The sequence below is a fragment of the Canis aureus genome, chromosome 31 (genome assembly GCF_053574225.1).
Source record: "Canis aureus isolate CA01 chromosome 31, VMU_Caureus_v.1.0, whole genome shotgun sequence".
NCBI classification, from domain to species: domain Eukaryota; kingdom Metazoa; phylum Chordata; class Mammalia; order Carnivora; family Canidae; genus Canis; species Canis aureus.
Genome location: NC_135641.1, coordinates 46,662,626 through 46,680,097, shown reverse-complemented (window position 1 = coordinate 46,680,097; position 17,472 = coordinate 46,662,626). Strand labels below are relative to the sequence as shown.

The following is a 17,472-nucleotide window of genomic DNA, read 5'->3' as shown; positions in this document are numbered from 1 at the left end:
TATATAGATTATTTTACTGGGACTTCTTTACAATATTAAGCCTTTTCATTCAGGGATGTGCTGTCTAACAAAATCTTTTATGTCCTTTGGTTAAATTTTGTCATTTTCTTCATAGACATGGTATGCTTTTCTTTTTTACCACTGAGGAAGGTATTTTCCCCATTACATTTTATAACTAGATGTTGCTGGTATAAAATAAGCCATAGCTTTTTGTTACATTTATTAGGTAATGGCCACCTACTAAACTTGCTTATTGTTTCTTATAGGTGAGATCATTGCTGGTATTTTTAAGAGGAAAACAAGTGGCCTGGGATCCAGGGAGGGACAGTTAACGGGCCACTTTACAGGCCCCACAGATTGTGAATTTCAGCCTTGAAGTTAGAGAAACTGGGCTTTCACCAATATCCCCCATAGATGGGAAAAAACACACTAGGAGGGGATTAGATGGGTAAACCAGGATGGCAAGTTGGTTGTACACACGGAACAGGGTACGTTGTTGGAAGGGCAGTAATCTTTTTTTTTTTTTTCTTTTAAATTTTTTTTATTTATTTATGATAGTCACAGAGAGAGAGAGAGAGGCAGAGACATAGGCAGAGGGAGAAGCAGGCTCCATGCACCGGGAGCCCGACGTGGGATTCGATCCCGGGTCTCCAGGATCGCGCCCTGGGTCAAAGGCAGGCGCCAAACCGCTGCGCCACCCAGGGATCCCAAGGGCAGTAATCTTATGCTTCAATCCAAGGCACTGTCATTTCTCATCATGAGGCTGGAGAATATACTAGACAACGCAAAGCTTGCTTGGGGAACAGGCTGATCAACGGTCTTGGAGTTCATTTCAGTGGGTCCTACTGGAATTGAATTTCCTCAAATCCTAAGCAGATGGTGAGCGTTTCTTCAAGGTCTAGAATACAGGATTCTCCCAAAGCCGTCCTTGCTCTCCTGGCTAGTCCTAGATGCGTGCTCCCAGGGGTTGCCTTCTGGACCCTGCGTCTTTGTCTTGGCCACTGACTGCTGTTAATACACTCTTTGTTTGGATGTGCTCTTATGACCAAAGAAGTTGCTGTTTTTATCTTTTTTAATTTTTACTTATTTATTTGAGAGTGAGTGAGTGTGTGAGACAGAGTGCGAGTGTGAGTGGGGAGAGGGGCAGAGGGACAGGGAGAGTCTTAAGCAGACTCCACCCTGAGCAGGGAGCCCAACGTGGGGCTCGATCTCACAACTAGAACTTAAACCCAGAGTCTGATGCTTAACCGGCCAGTCACCCAGGTGGTCCAGAAAGTTGCTGTTTTTAGAAAAGTGAGACTTTCTATGGGATCAAAGACACTTTCTGTCTTTTACCATTATGTTTCAATTTAATTGGATTAGCTTTCAAAAGGTGGCCTTAATTTTCTGATCTCCAATTTAGAGAGAGTGTGGGAAAATTGCCTAAGAGGCCCTCCACCCCATGGTTCCCATAGCCATAGTAAAAAAACTGAAGGTTTTGTGACCATGTTGGTTTCTGTAATTCTTTTGTGCAAATTAAGGTTACTACTGAGTGAGGAAAGGGTTAAGGTCTAGGCAGGGGAGCCAGGGGCCCCTGACTAGGCTCTGATACTTCCTGGCAGGTCAAAGCACTAGGCTGAAGGCAACAAGAGGGAAGGGAATGGACCAGACCACCTGGCCCTGATATCGGGGAGCAGTTTTCTTTGGTGGCTACAGTGTAATCATAGGAAATGACCTAAACCTCAAAGAGTTAAGTCATTAAGGGGGTGATCGATAGTCCTTGCTCAAACCAAGATGGCACAAGAATCTCAAGGCCACAGCTTGCCAGTCAGTGCTTGATAGAGACTGACACTGAAGGCCCTCAGGGGCGACCCACTCAGGACCCCTCGCTCCTTCCTGTTCTCACCTTCACTTAATAGACTTTACTCCCCTTCATCCCTTTGTGTCAGCGAGTTTCATTCTTCAACTTCATGAAACAAGAACCCTGCCATCCTGTAACACTAATACACAAAGGTAAAGCTAAAAAAAAACCAAAACAACAAAAACAACAAAAAACCCAACAGCATTTGATGACAGAGGGGACGTTGCCAAGCATGAGGAAGGATGGGGCGGACAAAGGTTGAATGTGCGAACCCGTGACCTGCCCCGGCTCCCTCCCCCCGGCCAGCACCAGCGCCGCAGCTGCGGGCATCCCACCGACAGTTGAGGTAGGCCCTAGCAGAAAAGCCTGGATACTTTTGAGAATGTTGTTGGATAATGGGCAAAGCTTCGCTTCCTGTCTGTGCCTCAGAAGAATTTGTTTTGTTTTCTCTTGATCCAGAAGAGGAGAATTAACCCTCTTGGTAAAACAAAACACAACACAAAAGCAAAACAACAACAAAACGGACAGATAAAACTGCTCACCAACTTAATAATCATCACCTCATTATAGTTTGGCTTAATACAGGTTTTTGGGGTCAGTCATTGGGTATTGTCTGAAACATTTGCCAGAAAAAGTTTCCGCTAGGCCTGCTTTAGATGAAAAAGCACGCAGACTGTCCACACACTCAGCAGAAATACAAACTGAAAGAGGAGCGGGATAGATAACAACACATGGTGCCCAAGGAAGCTTATGACCAACGAAGACCTAATTAGCTTGAAAAGGTGCCCTTTTTAAAATTAATTAATTAACTAATTAATTAATTAATTATAGACAGAGAGAGAGAGAGAGAGAGAGAGGCAGAGGAGGAGGGAGAAACAGGCTTCGTGCCGGGAGCCCAATGCGGGACTCGATCTCGGGTCTCCAGGATGGCGCCCTGGGCCAAAGGCAGGCGCCGAACCGCTAAGCCACTCGGGGATCCCGAAAGGGTGCCTTTTAGTTGCTGTTTGAACTTATTGGTCCTTTGTTCCCTTTATGATTTACGTGGTTGCTATTTATAAACTGGGCTCTGGTCTTCCCACATGCTGCCGAGATGGGTTGATGGTCTTGTTTCCACTTTACAAATAAAGAGGTTTCAGAGTGTGTCTTCCTCAATTGCAAGTGTAAAAGTGAGTCGCCTTCCCGGAGCCTTGTTTCATGAATCTTCTTTTCAGGCCCATCAAGCCTGTCACAGTGCATTTAGCTAGCGGACCTCCACCAGGTGGTGGTTGGCACCCGTAGCCATCTCCTGAAATAGCTTCCATGTCTCTCAGGATAAAAATTTCAGGACTAGAAGAGGGAAAGCCTCAAAAAAATCACTGAATTCCTAAAAGGAGCCCTGTAAATAGGGCTGATTCATTAATCTTCGGGATCGGCTGCCAGCCAAAGGTAAGCGTCTACAGACTCAAGAGGAGAATCCGCGGAGCCCTGAGCACCCGGAACCCAGCAGGGGGAGAGGAAGGGGAGTCAGAGAAGAAGGAAACACAACGTGCAGCGTCCCCGACAGCAAGAGAGAGTGACAGGGCCTTGTGGGGGCACGTGGGAAAGGGCCACCGGACTTTGGACTCAGGAAGGAGTGGCCATCGGGGGGCAGGCGGGGCAAGCTCAGGCCACGGGAGGCTGGAGGGCCGGGCACGGAGTCTGTGGCTGGCCAGGGCGGCCACGTGTGCCTTCCCGACGGTCTAGCTCGGGCTTCGGGGGGGCTGCGTCACCTCCCCGGGACAGGCTCCCCGGGGTGCAGGGGAAGTGAGGGCAGGGCCTACCCCAAGGCGATAAGCGGGAAAGTGCACACAAAGGCACGGGGCCCGCAGAGGCCTTTCCTAAGCATTGGTTGTCAGAAGAGGCAGAGGCAGACATTCGGGTATTTTTGAGGACGCTGGAGGGAAGAGAACAGGAGAGCTCGAGGATACTTGGTGCTGGAATAGAGGGCGGTTAAGGCAGGTGTAGGGGTCAGGGGTCGGGGGCCGAAGGCCCGGGCGCGGCCAGGCTGGCAGAGGGGAAGGATGCTGGAGTGGGGGTGCGGGTAGGCGCAGGGCTGAGGGAGTGAGCTGTGGAGCGTGCCCAGCGGTGGGGGCCGAGCGTTGGGGCAGATCCGAGGCACCGCCACGCCCGAGCTGGCAAAAACCGTAATGAAAACGGGGGCCTCGGGCCTGGCCGCTGCCCTGCGACCTCGTGGTGGACCGGGCGTCAGAAGGGCCAGTCGCAGACCAGCTGGGCAGGCTGCGGCCGGGGCTGGGACAGGTAGTAGGGCCCGGGACAGGTGCCAGGAGACAGGGCTTCCGGAGCAGCTGGGGGCATCTGCTGAGCCACCGTGAGGTCCAGGTGGAAAGAGGCCAAGCGATGCGTGAACTGAGCTGGCGGCCGAGGAGACGGGAGGGCAGCAGAGGCACAGGCCGCGAGCCGACGGCGTATCCCCGCACCTTCCTAGGGTGCACGATGCCTTGCATGCAGTTTGAGGGACACTGGCTTCTTGGACAAAACGAAGGTGATTTTTACAATCAGGGAAGACTTGGCAAACCTTCACCAGAAAAACAAGCTTTGGGTCTGTCTCCTCTTGATAAAAACTAAGAACTGCGTAGAGGTCATTCAGCTTCTTGGCCACATGCCATCCTTGCATGAGGACTTCAAGGTCAGGAAGCCAGGAAATTGAAGACTTCTCTCGAACACGTCTAATCCTACAGGGACACATGGGATGCATCCCACTCCACGTGTAGGGAACTGAATGCGCAGAAATGAACTCTGTAGTTCAGACTTTTTGAAAATCTAAACAGTCGAAGAAAGTATTTTTGGCTTACAGAGACAGTTTATGTATAGATGAGTCACATCTCAGAATATTCAAAAAACTAGCTGCTTCTAATAATAAGTATCACCACAATTGAGAGAACACTTTTAACCCTCCCAACAGCTCTGATGGGTTGGTTTATTCGCTTCCTACTGTTGCTGTAACAAATTATTACCTTCAGTGGCCCGAACAGCATAAATATCTTACCACGCCGGAGGTCAGAAGAATGAAATGGGTTTCACTGGGCTGAAACCAAGGTGTTGGGTGGGGGCTCCCCTCCTTGTGGACACCGTGGGGGAGAAGCCACTTCCCCGGCCTCCCCGGCTCCGAGGCTCGGGGCTGCCCACTTCCTGGCTGGCGCCCGCTCTTCCGTCTTTAGAGGCAGTAACACAGCGTCTTCAAATCCCAGTCCCTCCCCCTGCCCTCTGTTTCCGTGGCCACTTAGCTCTCATCCTGACTCTTCTGTCTTCCTCTTCTAAGGAAGCTTGTGATTACCCTGGGCCAACCAGGAAAATCTAGAATAGTCATCCCATTTCAAGACCCTCCGTTTACTCCCCTGCAAAGTCCCCCTTGCCACCTATGGTAGCACATGCACAGGTTCTAGGGAATAGGACGTGGACATCTTTGGGGCCATCGCTTTGCCCACCACAGTGGGTGTTGTTACCTGATTTCAGGGATAAGGAAAAAGACTCCTCATTTAAGAGGTTTTCCCAAAGCCATGTAGTTAGTGATGCAGCATGAATTAGGGCTCAAGCCTTTGAACTTGAAGACCCCATTCTTTCCATGACATCGTGGCTACTTCTCTGCTCATAAAAGGAACTTTGGATTTTTATGATTTTTAATACAAGTGCTACAGGAATACGTGCATGTTTTTGTCTCCCAGGGGCCATTGTAACACGTGACCAGAAACCTGATGGCTTAAAACAACCGACACACGTTTTTCTCACAGTTCTGGAGGCCAAAGGCTCAGCAGCAGTGTCACTGGGACAAAATAAAAGTGTTGCAGGGCCATGTTCCCACTGGAGACTTCGGGGGTCACCTGTTTCTTGCACCTGTTTCTTGCCTCTTTCAGCCCCCTGTGGCTGCTGGTAGTCTTGGATTCGTGGCCACACAACTCCAGTCTCTGTCTGTGGGATGTGGCCGCCTTCTCTGTGGACACTGTCAAGGTTCCCTCTGCCTCTCCGTGAGGACACTTGTGATGGCGTGTGGGGCCCAGCTGGGTCATTCAGGGCGAGCTTCTTCTCTCAGATCCTTAATCACATCGGCAAAAGACCCCTTTTCCAAATAGGGTAATATTTATAGGTTCAGACAGTAGGATAAGCATCAGTGAGGGTTCTGCAGAGAAACAGAACCAATAGGACACCTTCCCCCCGCCCCCCCCCCCCTCAAGAAACTGGCTCAGGGGAGGGCTGGCTAATCAGAAATCTGTAAGTCAGGGGAGCAGGCTGGAAACTCAGGCAGATGCTCTTCTCTAGGAAACCTCAATTCTCACTATTAAGTCCTCTAAGTGATTAAAGAGGCCCACTTGGAGCCCTGAGGGCAATCCCCTTTGCAGTCAACCATCCGGGGCCGCCTGGGTGGCTCAGTCAGTTAGGGGTCCGCCCAGCGGGGACCCTGCTTCTCCCTCCGCCTCTGCCTGCTGCTCCCCCAATGAATGAATAAAAATATCCTTAAAAAATAACAAAGTCAACCATCCAGATGTCAACTTCATCTAGAAAATATCTTCACAGCAGCTAGATTAGCATAGAACTAAATATCTGAGTACTACAGTCTAGCCACCCCGACACCTAACACCGTCAAAAGGCACCCATCTTGGAGGGCGCTCCCTAGCGCAGTATACCATGGTCTAGAAATTAAGGTTTACATGACAGAGAAGAACAGAGAGTAGAAGTGAAAGGCCCTTCCTCACTTTTTGTCCTTTATCCAACTCTTCTCCCCAGAAGAAACCACCGTTAGCTGTTGGGTGTTTACCATTTCAGATCTGTAGAGTTGTATAATATACCTATCTGTGCATGATCCGTTTCATATATATCATATGGACTTTATATATATCATTGATATATATCATTGGACTTTTCGAATACTTGTCTTGCAAGTCTTTCTGCATCTGTACTTACAGGGCTACTTCAATTTTCGTAAACTATATAGATGGCCAAAGTATGGATGTGTGACACGTTTAACTACCTCCCCTGGTGATGCATCTTTCTTTTCTTTTTTTTTTAATTTTTAAAATTTTTGTTTTTGGTTACTATGAACAGGAGTATCGCAGTACACGATCCTTGACCATATATCCAAGTGTAATTACATCTGTAAGAGGTATTCTTAGATGCGGAATAGCTTTATCAGATGCGATTCACATTTTAGCATTTGATAATACTCTTAATTGTTCTCTATAAGGGCTATCATAATTTGTACTCACACAAACAGAAAGAGGACTTATCTTTACACAACGCTGATACGGGGAATCATACAGTTTTAATATTTTGCAATCTGAGAGGAAAGTGACACAAGAAGGTTTTAGCTTACTTTTTCTTGACTAAACATCTTTTCAAGCATTTACTGACCACTTTTATTTCCTTTCCTAAGACTTGTTTATGCCCATCTTTGCTCATCATCTGTTGCCATGTCTTTTTCTTATTGATTTTTTAGGAGGCTTTTGTTTATTAGACATGTAATTTGAATGAATTATAAATATTTTACCTGTATCTTTTCACTTGCTTGTGAACTTCCTTTTTGTTTTGTTTTATGGATGTCTTTGAATTTGATATTTTCCTCTGGCTCCTAACATTTTGTTTGTTGCTTAGGAAAATCTTACCAATTTTCGATTAGGTATGAGTAGAAAACTTACTGATTTTATATTTTTGGCAGACTTTATATTTGACTACCTAGCAAACCCAGATAACTGTACAGTGGCCTAATAGTCGGCTACAGTTGTCATGATTTTCAATGGACTGTATATTCTTCAGGATGTTTGACACACCTGAGTTCTAGATATCCTTTTTTAAAATGACTTTTTCATGTTTATTAACTAGCTGTTATTTTAATTAATTTCGATTTCTGAAAGCACCAGAAGCTAGTTTATTCATTTCTTTATTTCACACCTTGTAATTCACAGATATAACATTTTTCTTACAATAAAATCAATGGCAAAGAAAGCAAGAAGTCAGTGGTTAAACTCACAGTCTGATACCTCAGTGTCATGCTAGTGATGGGGCTGTTTCTTAGTTTCCCTGTGTACTATTTGTATATTAGCTTTTTATTTCTTGCCATTGGTTTTTTTATTCCTTGCCTTTGTATTGATAGAGAATTAGTTCCCTATAGTTCAGTCTATCATAGTAAGGATCTGAACTGGAAATGGTGTCTTATATAAATATTGTGTATTTTTTAAAAGATTTTATTTATTTATTCATGAGAGACACAGGCAGAGGGAGAAGCAGGCCCCCTGCAGGGGAGCCTGATGCAGGACTCGATCCCAAGACGCCAGGATCATGACCTGAGCCGAAGGCAGATGCTTAACCACTGAGCCACCCACATGCTCCAAAAATATTTTTATGCACAACACTGGGTTAAATAAAAATTCTCTCTATAGTTGTTTATTTCCATTAATTCCCTTATCCTGCTCATGGCCCCAAAGTTTGGCAAATAGACTCTCTTGAACAACTTCAAACTCTTTTAAAACTGTGTTGTCCATTGAAGCTTTCAAGGCATAGTTAGTTTCTGAGTCACACTTTGAAAGTTATGTGTTAAGAAGTTGACTGTGTTTCAGGTCAATCTACCTAAGAGGACATAGTTAAGACCTGAATATGTGGGAAAGGGGAGAGAAAGTCAGTGAGAATTAGAATTCTATAATTCCATAATTAAAATATATAATATAATTAAAAAATTATATCTCTTTAAAGTAAAAAAAAAGCTTTTGAATAAGTGATAAATTCAAGTGGTTCAAAACTCAGTTACTAAATGGTATAGAGTTAAAAATGTCTTTTGCTTTCCTATCTTCCAGCCACAAAATTTCTTCCCAGAAGGCATATAACCATACCAGTTGCCTGTGCATTTTGCAAAGATGGTCACGTGTAAACAAGAGAAATCTATGTAGAGCAGGCTGTTGGGAGGGTCCAGCTGGAGCCCTCAGACACGGGCTATAGGTGCAGGCCATGGCAGCATTTCTTCTTCAGGGAAACCTTGGTTCTGCTACAAAGGCCATTCTACTATAGAATCAGGCCCACTCAGATTATCTAGGAAAATATCCCTTATTGGGAGTCAATTGATTATAGACACTAATCACTCCTACAAAATACTTGAACTATAAAATCTCCATTTGTTTGGATAAGTATGTCCTATGGACTGTGTCCCAGCCAGGCCAGTACGTAAAAGTGACCCTTACAATCCATGGCTTATCATTTTGGCCATCATGCTCATCTCCCTAAGCCATACCTAAATCTAAATTATGGTGATAGCCAAGTCATCCTTCCACCTGACATGACATAACTCTCCTGCACACAGTGCAAACATACTAGTGAGGATACAAAGCCCTTGGGTGATGTTCACTCGTATTCTCGATGTTTTGTGACTTAACTGTTGTGATGTCCAGTTACCTATTATTGGTGTATCTTATGTTAGATGATAAAAGGATAAGAAAGGGGAGAAAATAGATATATTTGTTTAAAATATATACAAACATTCCTAACAAAATAAGTAAGAAGTACCAATAATTATTATAGTCCTCATTTTTAAAAAGATTTTATTTATTTATTCATGAGAAAGAGAGAGAGAGAGGCAGAGACGCAGGCAGAGGGAGAAGCAGGCTCCATGCAGGGAGCCCGACGTGGGACTCAGTCCTGGGACTCCAGGATCAGGCCCTGGGCCGAAGGCAGGTGCTAAACCGCTGAGCCGCCTGGGCTGCCCTGTAGTCCTCATTTTTGCAACTGGTCAAGCGAGCGTAGCTGGTATTTATAGCTACCTTCTTCCACTACCCATTTCATATTCTCTTTGCCCTCAGCAAGAACTTTAGCATATTTTATTTCTTTGCTGACCCAAATTTCATTGCTGAGGGGTCTGGGCCATTAGCATTCCTGCCTGAACTGGGTTAAGGTATCTTTCCATTGACTCTAATCAGAGGGGCATTGTAGTCCTAAGAGACACCCTACGAGATCTCCTATATTCCAGGCATACTGTTCCTTACCCTCATGGTGTAGCAACAATTCAGTTTCTCCCTGGTACTTAGGCTCAGTCTCCCCAGCCAGGACAGTAACTCTCTCTACCTATTGATTCAGAGCCAGAAGGAGCAAGTAGCTGAGTGTCAGTCTTAACTTCCAGTTCAAGGAATCATTGTTGTGTTTCCCGGTGAGAGTATTGCTCCTTGTGAAACTCAGACCTTGTGACTAGCAGAGCAGAGGTCTGCTGGGGATGGGAGGTAATGGGAATAAGAAGCAAAAATTTTGCTAGTGAAAGACTAGGGCTAACAGTGAGTGATGCCACTCCCACTTCCCTTCTCAGTTCCTAGACCCATCAGTGCTGGCTCTGGGGGAAGAGAACCATATCCTGGGTGCTAAAGTAGAGCACAGACAGCCTCCTGGTGAACCTTGCCCCAGCTCTGCAAGGCACTGCGTCACGTAACTGCGTTTTCCAAAGGCAATTCCACTGCTCCATCAAATCAGATGCTTTAGGATGGTGGCAACATGGTGAGACCAGTGAACTCCATGATCACGAGCCCATTGCTCAACCTCTTTTGCTGTGAAGTGAGTTCCTTCATGAGAATCAAGTGGTGTGGAAGACCGTGGTGGTGGATACGGCATTCTAGAAGTGCAAGGGTGGGAGTTTGGGCAGAAGCATCGCATGCGGGGATGGCAAGTCCATATCTAGGGTAAGCGTCTGTTTCGGTAAGAACAAGTGCTGCCCCCTCCATTACGGATGGGGCCCGACGTACTCAACAGGCCCCTAGCTGGTTGATCTTTCTGGGGAACGGTGCCTGGTCGGGGTTCGTTGCTGGCTGCGGCTGCTGGCAGACTGGGTATCCAGCCGCGGCTAGAGCCAGGTCAGCCTTGGGGAGTGGGAGGCCGCGTTGCTGAGCCCGTGCGGAGCTGCCATCCTTGCCGCCACGGCCACTTTGTCGGTGAGCCCACTGGGTGATGATGGGGTGGCTGGGAGACGCGCTGACAGACATCCACAGAAGAGCTCCTCTTGTCTGCTTGAAGCACACCCTCCCCACCGGCCTCCTCCTTCCTTCCTTTCATTAAGTGAGTCCCTAACAGATATTCCTTATCAACGCACGAAGAGTCTTAAGAATAAGCATCTTTCTAAGAGATTGTGGTTTTTTTTTTCCTTTTGTTTTCTGTGGCCAGACTGGATTTACAGCGATGTGATTTAGTGGAAGTGAACGATGAGGAGCAAACTCCTTACTAGACCCAAATTGTGTTGTATATCTGACGTGCTGAGTTGACCTCACAGAACTAAAAGTTCAGCAGGAAGCCAGGCCTGCAAGATGCCAGAGAAGTTCTCAGAGCTTCCGTCGACAGGTTTTGGGCATGACTGTTTAGCTTTTGTGTAATGGCTAAAGAGCATTAACCTAAACTAGTGACTATTCTTGGCAATTGTCTCTTCCAAAGTTCTTTAACTCAATAATGTCTATTCCTTTTATTCATGAGTTTGTGTATCCCCTCTGCAATCTTTTTGTGCTCAGGGGCCTTGTTGTAATCATTGCTGAATTTCAAGTGCTTTGCATAATGCCCGATGCATACGAGATACTCGTTTCATAATCACTTATTACTTTATTCAGCAAACATTAACTGAGTCCCTATTACTAATGCATCTTGAACTTACAGAGACAGAGCTTGGAATGGCAGTTTTCAGGGGGTGAGGGGAATAGAGGGACACTCGTCAAAGGGCACAAGCTTCCAGTTAAAAGATAAACAGCTTCTGGGGATCTGATGTACAGCAAGGCGACTACAGCTAACAAGAGTGTATCATATTGTCGACAATTTCTAGGAGAGTAGATCTTAAATACTCTCGCTACATACACACAAATGGTAATTACGTGAGATGATGAGGCTGGTAACTATTGCGGTAACATTTCTCATTGCCCACAGGTGAACTCCTTGCACCTACACCCTGTTATATGCCCGTTGTATCTCAACAAAGCTAGAAGAGAACTGGGTGTTAGTAGCCCGGGAACCTTACCTCTTGGATGGGATGACTTGACGCAACAGCTGCTCAGTATTTCCCGGAGTTTCCCTGCTGGATGACATGTCTGCCTCCCCCAGAGGTGGCTGCTTGGTGACGTTCTCTTTATTGGGTTCTCTCTTCCCTTTTTCACTTCCCGACTCCCCTGCTGGGATTTTCTGAACCTCCAGGTAAACTGCTGGCACTTGAATCCTTTTCTCAGGGTCTGCTTCTGTGTGAACCCAAACCAAGGCAAGTAACTCACCAGGGTAGGGACAGGATTGGAACCTGGGCATTTAACCCCCGAGCCCATGGTGTTATCAGCTCCTCCACTGGCATAAGGAGGCAGGTCGGGTAAGAGCAGGGGAAAGACAGAGGCTTGAGAAAGTCGGGCGGGTCTGAAGGACTAGTCCAGCGCGGCCGGAACAGCAGGTGTGGGGGGCCAGGAAGTGGGGTGGGGAGAGGCTGGGAGTGCAGCCCGGTGCGGCCATGGGCCAGTTAAGGCGCTTGAGCTCTTTCCCGAGGACGGGGGAAGCCGCTGCCCAGTTGTGTGCAGGCCGTGACAGCAGCACACATCGCTGGTCAAAGTTCCTTTTGGTACAAAGAGTGAGTCGAGGGTGAGAGGCAGCGCAGAGACTGGAGAGAAGATGGCTCTGAGCTGTAGGTCCTAGGAGGGTGACCGTGGGCAGAAGAGGAGGTGACGAGCAGACGCTTAGGGCAGGGGGCCCGCGCCACGTGGCGCTGGTGGTGCTGGGTGCGGTTGCGGGTGTGTGCGGAGAACAGGAGGCTGCTTTTTCCCCCAGAGTGTGTCTCTGTGTGCATGTGTGCCTGTGTGATTATGTGTGTATCTGTGTGTACGTGTGTGCCCGTGTGCGTCTGTGTGCGCATGTGTGTATGTGTCTGTGTGTGCCCATGTGCATGTGTATCTGTGTGCATACGTGTCTGTGTGTGCCTGTGTGTTTCTGTGTGCATACAAGTGCACATATGTGCACATGTGTCTGTGTGTCTCTGTGCATATATGTGTATGTGCATGTCTCCGTGTGTGTCCGTGTGTGTCTGTATGTGTGTCTCTGTGTGTGCATGTGTGTCTGTGTGTGTACGTATGTGTCAGTGTATGTGTGTATCTCTGTGTGTCTGCATGTGTGTCTTTGTGTGTGTGTCTGAGTGTGTGTCTCCATGTATGAATGTGTATGTTGTGTGTGCACATATGTGCCTGTGTGCATGTGTGTGTCTGTGTATGTGCATGTCTCCATGCATGCATGTGTATGTGTGTGTATGTGTGTCAGTGTGTCTGTGTGTGCATGTGTGCGTGTCTTGTGTGCACGTGCATGTCTGTGTGTGTCCGTATGTGTACGTGTGTCTCTGTATGCATGTGTGTGCATGCATGTCTGTGTGTGAACGTGTGTGTCTGTGCATGTGTGTGCATGTCTGTGCATGTGTGTGCACGTGTATGTGTCTCCATGTGTGTATGTGTATGCATGTGTGTGCGCATGCCTGTGTGTGTGTGCCTGAGCATGCATGAGTGTATGTCTTCCTGTGTGTACGTGTGTGTGCACATTTGTGTGTGTGTGTGTCCCCGTGTATGTGCGTATGTGTATACATGTGTCCAGATTTGTGTCTGTGTGTATGTGTATGTGTGTGCACACACATATGCATGTGTGTGCATGTGTGTGCGTGTGTCCAAGTCTCCGTGTGCGCACATGCATGTGTCTTTGTGTGCGTGTGAGTGTGTCTCCGTGCGCGTGTGTACATGTGTCTGTGTGCATCTCCGTGTGTGTGCGTATGTCTGTGTGTTTGCGTGTCTCTGTGCACGTTTCTTCGTGTGTGCGTGTGTCTCCGTGTGCGTGGGCAGGTCTGTGTGCGCGTGTCTCCATGCACGTGTCTCCCTGGTGTGCGTGTGTGCATGTGTGCACGTGTGTCCATGTCTCCATGCACGCTGGAGCCTGTGGGTCCTGGGGGCCCTGTGGCCGTGTGTCAGACACCGGGCACCCCCCCGACAGCCGCCCTTCCCCGCGGGACCATGGAGCCACTGGTGTGACGCTTTGGCCATGTGTGGGGTCATTTCGTCGTTGCTCCTTCGGGCTTGGGGGCCAGGGCTGGGCGGCGGGGGTCGCCAGCCGGGTCCGCGGGGCGCTGGGGTGCGCAGCTGCCCGTCCTGGGCCCTGGGCCCGGATCCCCACGCCCCCCCTCCCTCCCCGCCCCCTGTGCCCGCGTCCCTCCCTCCGTGTCCCTCCCTCCGTGTCCCATCAGTGACCACATAACAGCTTGAAGACAACAAACTAGCACGTTTCCCCACCTCCCTGCCTTGTGCTTTGCTGAAACCAGACTATCCCTCCCTCTCATTGAATCAAAATCAGAGACTTCTTTTTCTTTCAAATTTTATTAATAATGGGGAACCATAGAAAAGTCTCAGAGTGACTTCCGAGCACTAGTCCCCTCTCCGCCCTCTGAGCCCACGAGTCTCCTTGTCTCCGTAGCACTTGTCCTTGGGCCCAAATCCCGGTGCTGGAAGCCGGGGTGGGGGGCACCTGCTGCTCCTGTCGCCCAGCACCCTTTCTCCTCTTCTTTCACTCACACCCAGTTTCCTCCGGGGAATCACTTGACCCCCACCTCGTGGGGCTGCAAAGCACGTGCCCTGCATCGCTCGTGACAGGGGTGGCCCGGTCAGGGACAAGTGATACACAGACAGTTGGCATTTCTGAGGCTGAGAAGTGCTGGATTGTTCTCCTCCTGCAAGTATAGACACAAGGGGTTTGGGGAACACGGGGCCATCTCCGCTGGTACATGAAGGTGAAGGACACGACCAACAGAGGAAACAGCTGAGAGAGCGCGGGACAGCGAGAGGGACAGACAGACAGACAAAGAGACGGAGGGAGACAGGAGATTTTTATAAAGAGAAATTGTGAATTCTACCAAAAGCAATTTCTAGCACTACGGCTCACAGTGCTAACAGGGGATGAGGCCGTGTAGAGCATCCTGAACCTCCTCCGTGTCCTGATGTCACTCCATGTCACACCACGTAACAAGTCACATTACAGGTTTTAGAGGCTTCGGGCCGTCAAGTGCCCCCCTCAGTGCCCGTCACCCAGTCACCCCCTTTTAAAGCTGATGTCAGTCAGAAGTTCTTTATGTCAATCCTGGCTGAACGTCTGATCTCCCTGTGGTTTTACACTTTAAACAAATGAAAGTGGGTCTTTTCCCATTCCCTCCTCTGTTTTAAAGTAAAAATAGCGCTACTAGGATAAGTTGGTGACCCAGGAGTACTGATGCGATTTAGTGTGGATTTAGTGTGTGGATCCTATGGGAGGCAGATTTCAAACGGGCATCAGCAGGGCTTCCCACGCTGCCTTGTTCCCAGCGGCCTACCCCACAACCGGCAGGATGCCAGCAGCAGCCGTCCCCGTCCCCAACTAATGACGCTGCAGGAAGGACTTAGGCTTTGCTGTGGATTCTGGGCAAAAAGGCATTTTAGAGCTATTCTGGCTCCAGGAGACCAGGTACTACTAGTGGTTGTCCTAAGACTATTACTACTACTTCTCCACTTTCTACTGATACTAATAAGTCCCCCCCGTAAGTGGCGTTATCCGCTGTCCACGGTGCCGGGCGCCCCACACGTTGGACATCGCCCCTCCGAGGCCGTTGTGCTCGCGCTCGGGCTCTCCTCTCCGAGAGCTCTCCGTGCTCCATTGTTTTCTTCACGTGTGTCGTCTTGACCCCTGCAGTGCGCTACACACTCATGGTTGGGAGACCGGGCGGGGTCCCGCACTTCGCACTGTCCTGGTGGTTGCTGTACGGAAGCGAGGGACGGAGTCAACCTCACGGAGGCCTGCTCGGTTCTGTCGGACGTGTCACCCTGACAGGTTTTTCAGAAGAGTCCTGACACTGCGTCCCTTGGGTCAGACTCCGAATGTGGTACAGACGTGGGAGGGGGGGTCACTGCGGAACCGTGGGGTTGTTCTTACTGAACGTTTTACAAAGGGAAAGGGAAAAAAGCAGAAGTGGGGAAGAGAAGGAAGCATGTCCAAACTTTAATCACCTCCTCTTTCCCATCGGGGAAAAACATTCCCTTACTTGCTTGAACGTCGTTTACTGCCGTATTTTGGCCGAGTAGGGGAGGAAATTTAATTATGTCTGTGAACAGCAGGTCATTGCTTTAAAATTATTGCTTTACCCCTCTTGGATCCGTCGCTCATGTTATCTTGCTGTCCTACACGTCTCTCTGTAACGTCAATGAAATGATTATAGTGTCAAGATGCTTTGCCCACTGAAATGTGTTTATGGTTTGACATATTGAAAATAATATTTGCAGCAATGAGAAAAAGAGTAGCGTGCTGGATCGCTAACGTCACGGGGCGGACATGCGAGGTACTTTATGGTTGCCCGCTCCGTTATTACGATCGGTCAGCATTGCACCAGTGGCTTTCTACAGAATGAATTTGTTATTATGGCTATTTGCAAGCAATCATTGGTGTGTTTACTGTTGTCGGGGTTTTAACATAATTGTAACTCAGGGAATTTGAAATCAATAAGGTTTTAGATGGAATATGCCAATTGGCTACTGAAAGTGATTTGGAAGCACAGACACACTGAGACGGAGACTGTCTTTGTGGAGTCAGGTGGAGGTTCAGAGCTTTGCTTCTGGCGGGTGTAGATAAAGGTCTGTGTCCCGGAGAAGGGCATGTGGCCATGGGGAGTATTAACAGGGAGGCCGCTTTGTGATCCATGGACTAGTAGGTGTAGGTTCTGTTCGAGGATCAGACCTGCGCTGTGAAGGTTGGGGAGAGGTATTCATTCTTCCTTCCATATCTCTAGGATGAAACGTTAACATTAAAAAGGAGCTTAGTGGTCAACTCCCCTCATATTCTAATCTTACAATCAAAGAGGTCAAGAGAGTAATCGAGAAGCCTGAAGGGCCCTAGTCACCATGTCTTGAATGACGTCCTTGACTTCTAGTTCAGCGGTCTTTCCTCTTTACCCTTTACCCCCATAATCCTTCCTAAACTGTAGCATTCCTCAGTGTTATCTAAAATACCCCAAAGCCACAGAGATGGTCACTACAGTGGAGAAGCCACAGGCTGGGTATTTTCTCACCCCTCTGCCATCTTGGTTTCTGTGCAGTCTTGGGGAAGTTAACACCTCTAAGCCTCAACATTCTCTTGTATAGAATGGGAAAATAATAGTGCTCTCTGCAATAGGGCTCTAATAAAGATTAAGTTAGTTAGCATGTGCAATGTATTTAAAACATTATCAATCCCAATTCATTTCCTTTAATAATGAGCATTTAATTGTCTGTACATTTAAATTGCTTGAAGGGGCTGTTGCTTTATTGGAATTCAGAACGGCACTAGTTAAGTTTTTTTGGTGTTATTATTTTGAGATTTCTTAATTCTTTTTTTTGAGATTTCTTAATTCTTACTTGAAACATCAGTTGGGAATTTTTAATGACAAATCTGAAAAAAAATAATAAGTAATTCATCTTCAGATTGCTTGAAGGGAAGCTCAAGGAACATTAAAGATTGCAGATTCTCAGCTCCCTAGTCACAAAGAGTTTTCTATCATCTTCAGAATTATGTTTTTAAAGTAGGGTAGGAATCGAGCTTTCCATCATATTTGCAAACAATATTGTTTGAAAGTAGTACATGTTTGGGTGTTAAAGGAA

The 17,472-nt window shown here is 47.7% G+C and overlaps 1 long non-coding RNA gene across 3 annotated transcripts in view; it reads left to right on the top strand.

The window, feature by feature from the left end:
- LOC144302758 (uncharacterized) overlaps positions 1-17,472 on the top strand; it is a 217,537-nt gene that overhangs the window by 99,716 nt on the left and 100,349 nt on the right. The window lies entirely within an intron of this gene.